The sequence below is a fragment of the Octopus bimaculoides genome, chromosome 3 (genome assembly GCF_001194135.2).
Source record: "Octopus bimaculoides isolate UCB-OBI-ISO-001 chromosome 3, ASM119413v2, whole genome shotgun sequence".
NCBI lineage: Eukaryota > Metazoa > Mollusca > Cephalopoda > Octopoda > Octopodidae > Octopus > Octopus bimaculoides.
The window spans coordinates 86,678,332-86,686,164 of NC_068983.1; positions in this window are offsets into that span (position 1 = coordinate 86,678,332).

Below are 7,833 nucleotides of genomic sequence, written 5' to 3' on the forward strand. Positions count from 1 at the left end.
GTGAGCATATGCATATATACATATATATATGTACATACCTACATCTACATGTATATATAGATGCATATCCGAGTACAGGACGTCAAAAAACCGTGGACGTCAAAAAACCGTGGACAAAAAAGGATCGGAAACATAAACAAAACACAAAAAAACGAACTTTTTTTACGGACAACAGAATGAACACTATTCTAAACTAGGCGTTTCGAAGATGAGGCAGAACGCGCTCTTAGAATAGCTCTTCACGCAAAGCAAATGAAACCTGCTATGCGGAGGATTCCAAAGTGGCAAACAAAAACCAAGACAGGGAAAACTAAACAGTGAAAACAACGTTGTGGGCCGTTAAGCCGAACGAGATGAGATATTGAACGCTATGATGTGACGAACTTGAGCAGAGAGAGATAGCAGTTCGTCTTGCCTTTATACTGGCCGAATGGAGAAAGGAAGCGGTGACCACAGGTCACGTGTGGTCAACGAGGTGCGGTAGAGAGAGAAAAAGGGAGGAAGTTGAACAAAGGTGAGCGACGAGAGACAGGGAGGAAGAGTAAGAGAGAGAAAGGGAGAAGCAAGGACAACAGAAGGAAGGAGAACGAGAGGGGGAGATAGGTAAGAAGAAAGATAAATAGATAGATAGATAGATAGATAGATAGATAGACAGACAGACAGACAGACAGACAGACAGACAGACAGACAGACAGACAGAGTGCGCGTCAGAAATATAAAGTTAAAACTTACTTGCAAATGGACGCGTCCATTTGCAAGTAAGTTTTAACTTTATATATATATATGAATGGTAACGGTATGAGAGGTAGGATACGAGTGGTGAAGGTATGAGTGATGGCGGTATAAGTAGTGAATGATTTGATTGGTGTATTTTCAGAGTTGATTGTATGAATAGTGTTAGTATGAATAATGGTGGTGTGAGTGATGATGACATGAGTGATGGTAGTATGAGTGATGATGATATGAGTGATGGTAGTATGAGTGATGGTGATGTGAGTGATGGTTGTATCAGTGATGGTGGTATGAGTATTTGTGGTGTGAGTGATGATGGCACATGTGGTGGTAATATGAGTGATGATGACATGAATGATGGTTGTATCTGTGGAGGTAGTATTAGTATTGGTGGTGTGAGTGATGATGGTTGCATGAGTGATGGTAGCATGGGTAATGGTGGTGTGAGTGATGATGTCAGGAGTGATGGTTATATGAGTGATGTTGATACGAGATGGAGTGGTGAAGGCAATGGTATAAGTGGTGGCTAGTACAAGTAATGATAGCAGCGGAGGTGGTAATGGTGGTATGAGATGCTGCTGCTGATGATGATGATGACGATGATGATGATGATGATTGTTGTTGTTGTTGTGGTAGTGGTGGGGGTGGTGGTGGTGATGGTATGATTTGTAGCAGTACAAGCAGTAGTAGCTATGAAATAGTGCGCTTGTGTCAATAATTATAGTAATAATGGCGGTATTGTTACTATTGTAGATGTTTCAGTTTATGAAATGTGCGTTGGTTGTGGTGATATGAATTATCTCACGGAGTGGTCGTAGGATTGTTGTTATTGTTGCGGTGGGGGTAGTGACGACGTGGCAGTGGTGGTAGTGGTAGTGATGTTGTTGTTGTTGTTGCTGCTGCTGCTGCTGGTGGTGGTGGTGGTGCTTTATAGTTAATCGTGATCGCAATGGTGTTGGTTTAAAATCCACACCAGACAACAGACATGATTCTGAGCCGCCTGCAATAAATCGCCAGTGTTGACAGAGCAATCAGTTGGCCAATTGATCTCACACTGAATAATTTGAACGTTGTCATAGCCATGGCCAAGTTATTGCAACCCCGTAGTGGAAACTACGATGGTGATGGTGATGATGAAGGCGGTGGTTGTGGATGTGCTGCTGTTGTTTATGATGATGATGATGATGATGATGATGATGATGATGATAAGTGAGGTGGATGGTGATGGTGGGGGTGGTTTTGGTTACTGTTGTTCTTGTGGTGATTTCAACAGTGGTAATTATCATGATGATGAGGAGGGGGAGGAGGAGGAGGATGGTTATGATGATGATGGTGGTAGTGGTGGTAGTGGTGGTGACGATGATGGTGGTGATGATGATGATGATGATGGTGGTGGTGAGAAAGTGATAATGATGATGATGATGATGATGATGATGGTGATCGCAGTTGTGGTGGTGATGGTGGTGATAGCTATGACGTAATGATGATGAAGAGGTGGAGAAGGAGAAACAGAAAAGAGGATGCTGATGATGGTGGTGTTTATCGTTGTTGCGGTGATGATATTGATGATGATGATGATGATGATGATGATGATGATGATGGTGATGATGATGATGACGATGATGAGTGGGTGCAGGTGGATCGTGATGATTATAGTGGTTGTTGTTTTGGTGGTGCTGTTGATAGTGATGTTGATAAGGAGGTGGGAGTGAAAGAGGAGAAGGGGAAGGATAAAATGGTGATGGTGGTGTTGGCGTTGACAGTGTTGGTGATGATAGTGATGATGAGAAGGAAAGGGAAGGAGGAGGAGAAGATGGTGATGATGATCGTACCGGTGGTGGTGGTGGTAGTGATGATGATAATGACGACGACGACGACGACAACGTCAACAATGATGAAAGTTATGATGGTGATGTTGGCGATGAAAGTTGTGATCGCATTGAACATCAACCGCATTAATCTCACTTGTCTCCCAGGACCTAACAAAGGTCATGGGCAAAAGTCTATCTTCAGACTAACACCATCAGAAAAATTAGTGTATGAGGACAACAGCGTAATATATTTCACACACACACACACACACACACACACCCATGTATGTATGTATGTATGTATGTATGTATGTATGTATGTATGTATGTATGCATGTATATTTAAGCATAAAATTAGATAAACGACAAGGGAACATGAAATTATATAATAAATTTCATATACATATGTACATATACATACATACATACATACATACACACAGAGACACAGTGACACACATATATGTACATACATATAAATATATATATAAGTATGTATATGTGTACGTGTGTGTGTGTGTGTGTGTGTGTGTGTGTGTGTGTGTGTGTGTGTGTGTGTGTGTGTGTGTGTGTGTGTGTGTGTGTGTGTGTGTGTATACTTATATGCAAAAGTAATTTAACATTAATCAGAAGAATTACTCAATATTCTGTTTCATTTGGTGGGGGGGTACCTATTTATTTTTACAAAGAGATGATTGATAGTGACTTCGAAGCTCTTGTTATGGTCGTAGTCATTAGACCGTCTAATGACAACAAATAAGCCAAAACTTCGAAGTCACAATCAACTTTTTCCTGATAAAAATTAAGAAGCATAAAATTATACATAATTATAATTATATGAAAGGGAGATAATATGTCTTCCAAACAGGTGCTAGAGGGTTTTTTGGAACCAGGGTTAACTCGATGCTCAACAATCTTGGACTAGCTGCAAAAGACAGAAAAGATGTTGTCGCAAAATTGTCGGAAGCTGCTGAGAAAGTAAGCCGTTACATCTGTTCAAAAGAGAGGAGTGGTGCTGCAAGAACGTGCATTGAGGATGGTAGGGGGATCTGGCCCACAGTCACTACACCTGACTTTTAAAAAATCGTGCTGTCGCGTAGGAGTTTTGTCAACTACATTGGAGGGCGGACCTAGGCAGTCCTGATGTCGTGGTGGGAGGTACTGAAACACTAACACGGCTGCTTCAGCACCTGATTGGGACATCGACTCCTGCATTCGGAGATAGAGTACAGCAGCAACCCCAGCATACAAGTGTTTGCCCTAAAAATGTATCTAGTAATTCATCCAAGATTAGGGCCACGTGCCATACAATTCAGGATCGCAACACATAGATACACTGCAACACAATTTCTTTCCCTCGAGAGGCCCTGCTCTATTTAACATTGTCCCAAAACAAAATAAAGAAGAAAAAGATCCCATCATCTTTAAACGAAATCTGGACAAATTTCTTCAAGGGATACCAGATAAGCCACCGATACCTGGATACAACTCACTCAACAAGAACTCCCTAATTGAATAGGCCATGATACTCCAAAACTTGACTTGAAAAGGATTTAGCAATCTTTGGACAAAGCATACATATCTAAGTTGTCTAAGTTATCGAAGTGAAGGATTTATCAGAAATTACATAAGTATTTTTGTCTCCTTTAAGTAAATTCATATTTTGGTTTTTTTTTTTTACTCAGGCCTTTCTCTTGTTTTATTTTACTTTATTTTTCCGATCCTTTGTGTGTTTCTTGTTGTTTTGCAGCACTTCTTTCTGATCCGTGTCGAGAGTTTAACATTCGATGCAGCATTAAAAGAAACTAGAAATTGATGTTGAGGTCATATATTTTTTCATAGAAAGAAATGAGATTATATGAGCGTGTGTGTGTGTGTGTGTGTGTGTGTGTGTGTGTGTGTGTGTGTGTGTGTGTGTGTGTGTGTGTGTGTGTTTGTGTGTATGTGTGATGTGTCAGGTCATTCTTAGCTACTAGTACCATGTAACCTAATACGACCGGTCACATGGTCCGGCTGTCAGTGACTAAACCGGCAACTCTGCTAAGCCTGCTCGGTAAGGAAGGTGGTTTTCGCTAAACACCCCCAGCAGGATGAAAGAAAATGACAGATGAACTCAGTAGACTCAATGCCGATCCAACAGCTGGGCGTGAGAGACCCTTAGCTTTTGATTAGCTATCTCTCTGGGAGAAAGAAATTCCGAAATAACACCAGCCTCATTCTGAAGCCAGAGATTCTGTTTCTGGACAATTTGGCGTTGTAAATGAGTTTCTTGGCGATGTTGCGCAAGATGTTACTGACTTTAAATTCCAGCATGGACATTACTTCCTATTTTCTGCGAGATTTATTTCCTTTCGATTTAAGATACATTTATCATTTACTCACTTAAGACAGATTTATCTCTCACTCATCTAGATTTATCTCTCTTCCATTTAAGACAAATTTATCTCTCTTCCACTAAAGACAGTTGTATCTCTCTTCCAATGAAGACAGCTTTAACTCTCATTCAAACAGATTTGTTACTCTTTCACTTAAGATACATTTATCTCTCTTCTACTTAAGGCGGGTTTATCTCTCACTCAAAGTATATTTATCTCTCTTCCACTTAAGCCAGTTTTATCTCTCACTCAAATAGATTTATCGCTCTTCTATTTAAGACAGATATATATGTTACTCACCGAGATTTATCCCTCTTCCACTGAAAACAAATTTATCTCCCTTTTAAAACAAATTTATCTTTCACTTCCTTGAAGGCAAATCTATCTCTCACTCACTTAAGATGTATATTGTCTCTCTTCCATTTAAGACAGATTTATTTCGCATTCACTTAAGACAGCTTCATCGCTTTTCCGTTGGCTGAAGCACAGATAGTGTGGATCCTTGTTAATCGATAAATAAATAGCATTACAGGAAAGTTTTCTCAATGAGCTCTGTTATTTATCGGCTCAAATCTGAGTTCAACCGAAGCAGAAGTTATTTTCTGTCTTCTATATCTCCCCTCATGACTGCAACAAATACGTGTATCAAAGTAATTTGATTTCTAAGACAGGCACAATGTCACAAATTCCGAGGGAACAGTATAATTGATAAAATCAATACAAATTTGATCTTTAATGAATGAAAGTTGAACTCGCCGGTATTTGAACTCAAAGCGTAAAACTAAATAACTCAAGGTATATTATTTATCGTTCTACCGATTCCACCATTCCACCATCATACTTTCTGTGTGTATCAACAACATACAGAGGACAATTAAAATCGTTTACAAGCCCCCTTAGAGGACTGGTATTATATTAGCAGAGTCAAGGAAGTTTATTATTATTATTATTATCATTATTATAATTATTATTATTACTACTACTACTACTACTACTACTACTACTACTACTACTACTACTCTGAAAGACTCTCGGATAGTTTATAATTACCGGTTGTACTTTACTTGAAAGCAGGCAATAACAAATCACCAATGGTTTCAAGTAGTACCTTCTCCTGTGACTCAAAGAGACAATACTCTCCTTCGAATGCGAGCTGTACCCAACAATGTTGTCTTCTCGATCACATCGAGCCTGACAGCAGTTCCAATATTCTTAATATGTTTTCCAAAGCTCTTGGAAACTGCTCCTAATGCTCCAGTTAACACCAGTATCACCATTACTTTCTTCATGCCCTATAACTTACCTATCTCGTACCGCAGTGGCTGGTATTTCCCACTCTTTTCTGTTTCCTTAGAACAGTGCATGTCATCAAAATGACTAGAGTGAAATATACGAAGCCCAGTATACCCATCGTGACTACCCGTCTGATAAGGGTACACCAGGCACATGCACCACTGCCATATGTGGGCGACATGGTGATTTCATATCAAGATAAACAGCGCATAACCTTGCAGGTGGAGCCCAGTTAGAATTTTCTTCGGGTCGAGTAGTCCATCCCGCTCAAAAGGTCCCTGAATAAAGTTTGTTTAAGAATGTTGAACGAAACACCCATGTTTCCAGAGGTGAATTATCCAAACCCTAACGAATTCCTCTCAACACATGGCTATGATGCTCCCCCACTACTTCTGCTCATGATCAGAGATTCACATATCGTCAGCCACTAAGGGACATGCTCAACTGGTTAAAGTTAAACAACTGACAAGCAAATTTGTGGTACTGAGCAGAATATTTGCTGTAGCCCATCTTTTATACCATGACAAAACATTATTATTATTATTATTATTATTATTATTATTATTATTATTATTATTATTATTATTATTATTATTATTATTTTATTGGCTTTGCACAGCTTCTAACGCTGGAGATGTACTATGGTGTCAGCTGTTCACTACCAGTGAACTAAGGTAACACCCCTTATCTTTCGAGCAACATCCGGAGTATTCGAACGGTTCCAAGCAGTGTTGTTTTCTGCAAGTGCTCCACCCTTATTGCAACCCCTATTTGTTCCATGTACTTCTCAAGATTTTTACTCATTGTTCCTAGGGCTCCGACAAATGTTGGTACTACTACCACTTTTTTCAACGACCGCAACTGCTTAACCTCCTATGCTAACCTGTTATATCTACTGACTTTTCTTTCTTCCTTATCGCATACCTTGTTGTCAGCTAGTCATGCTATATCTATGATCCAGCATCATTTGCTTTCTTTCTCAACATTATGATTGGCTTCCTATTCTCTACCTCATTGTCGCACTGAATCATAAAATCCCATAGGATCTTTGCATCATCATTTTCGATGATGCCTTCGAATTTATGTTCGTACCACTTTTTTGCTCTGTCAAGTCAATACTTATTGCAAAGTGTCCAATGGACAATCCTTGCTATATTGTCATGATGTCTCTAATATTCTTTCTGGGCTAGTGGCGTACACTGACTGGTAACATGCTATAGGGTTTCACTATTTTATTGAAACAGTTGAATATGTCCCTTAGTGGCTGACGATATGTGCATCTCTGTTTAAAGTCAAGCAACTGACAAGCAAATCTGTAGAATTGAGCAGAATATTTGCTGTATTATCATTATTTAAGGTAGCGGACAGAATCGTTAGCACGCCGGGCGAAATGCTTAGCGATATTTCGTCTGTCGCTACGTTAGGAGTTCAAATTCCGCCGAGGTCGACTTTGCCTTTCATCCTTCCGGGCTCGATAAATTAATTACCAGTGAAACACTAGGGGTCGATGTAATCAACTAGTCCCCTCCCACCAAATTTGAGGCCTTGTGTCTTCAGTAGAAAGGATTATTTATTATTATTATTATTATTATTATTAACCCTGTTGCAATCTTTTTTTTTTT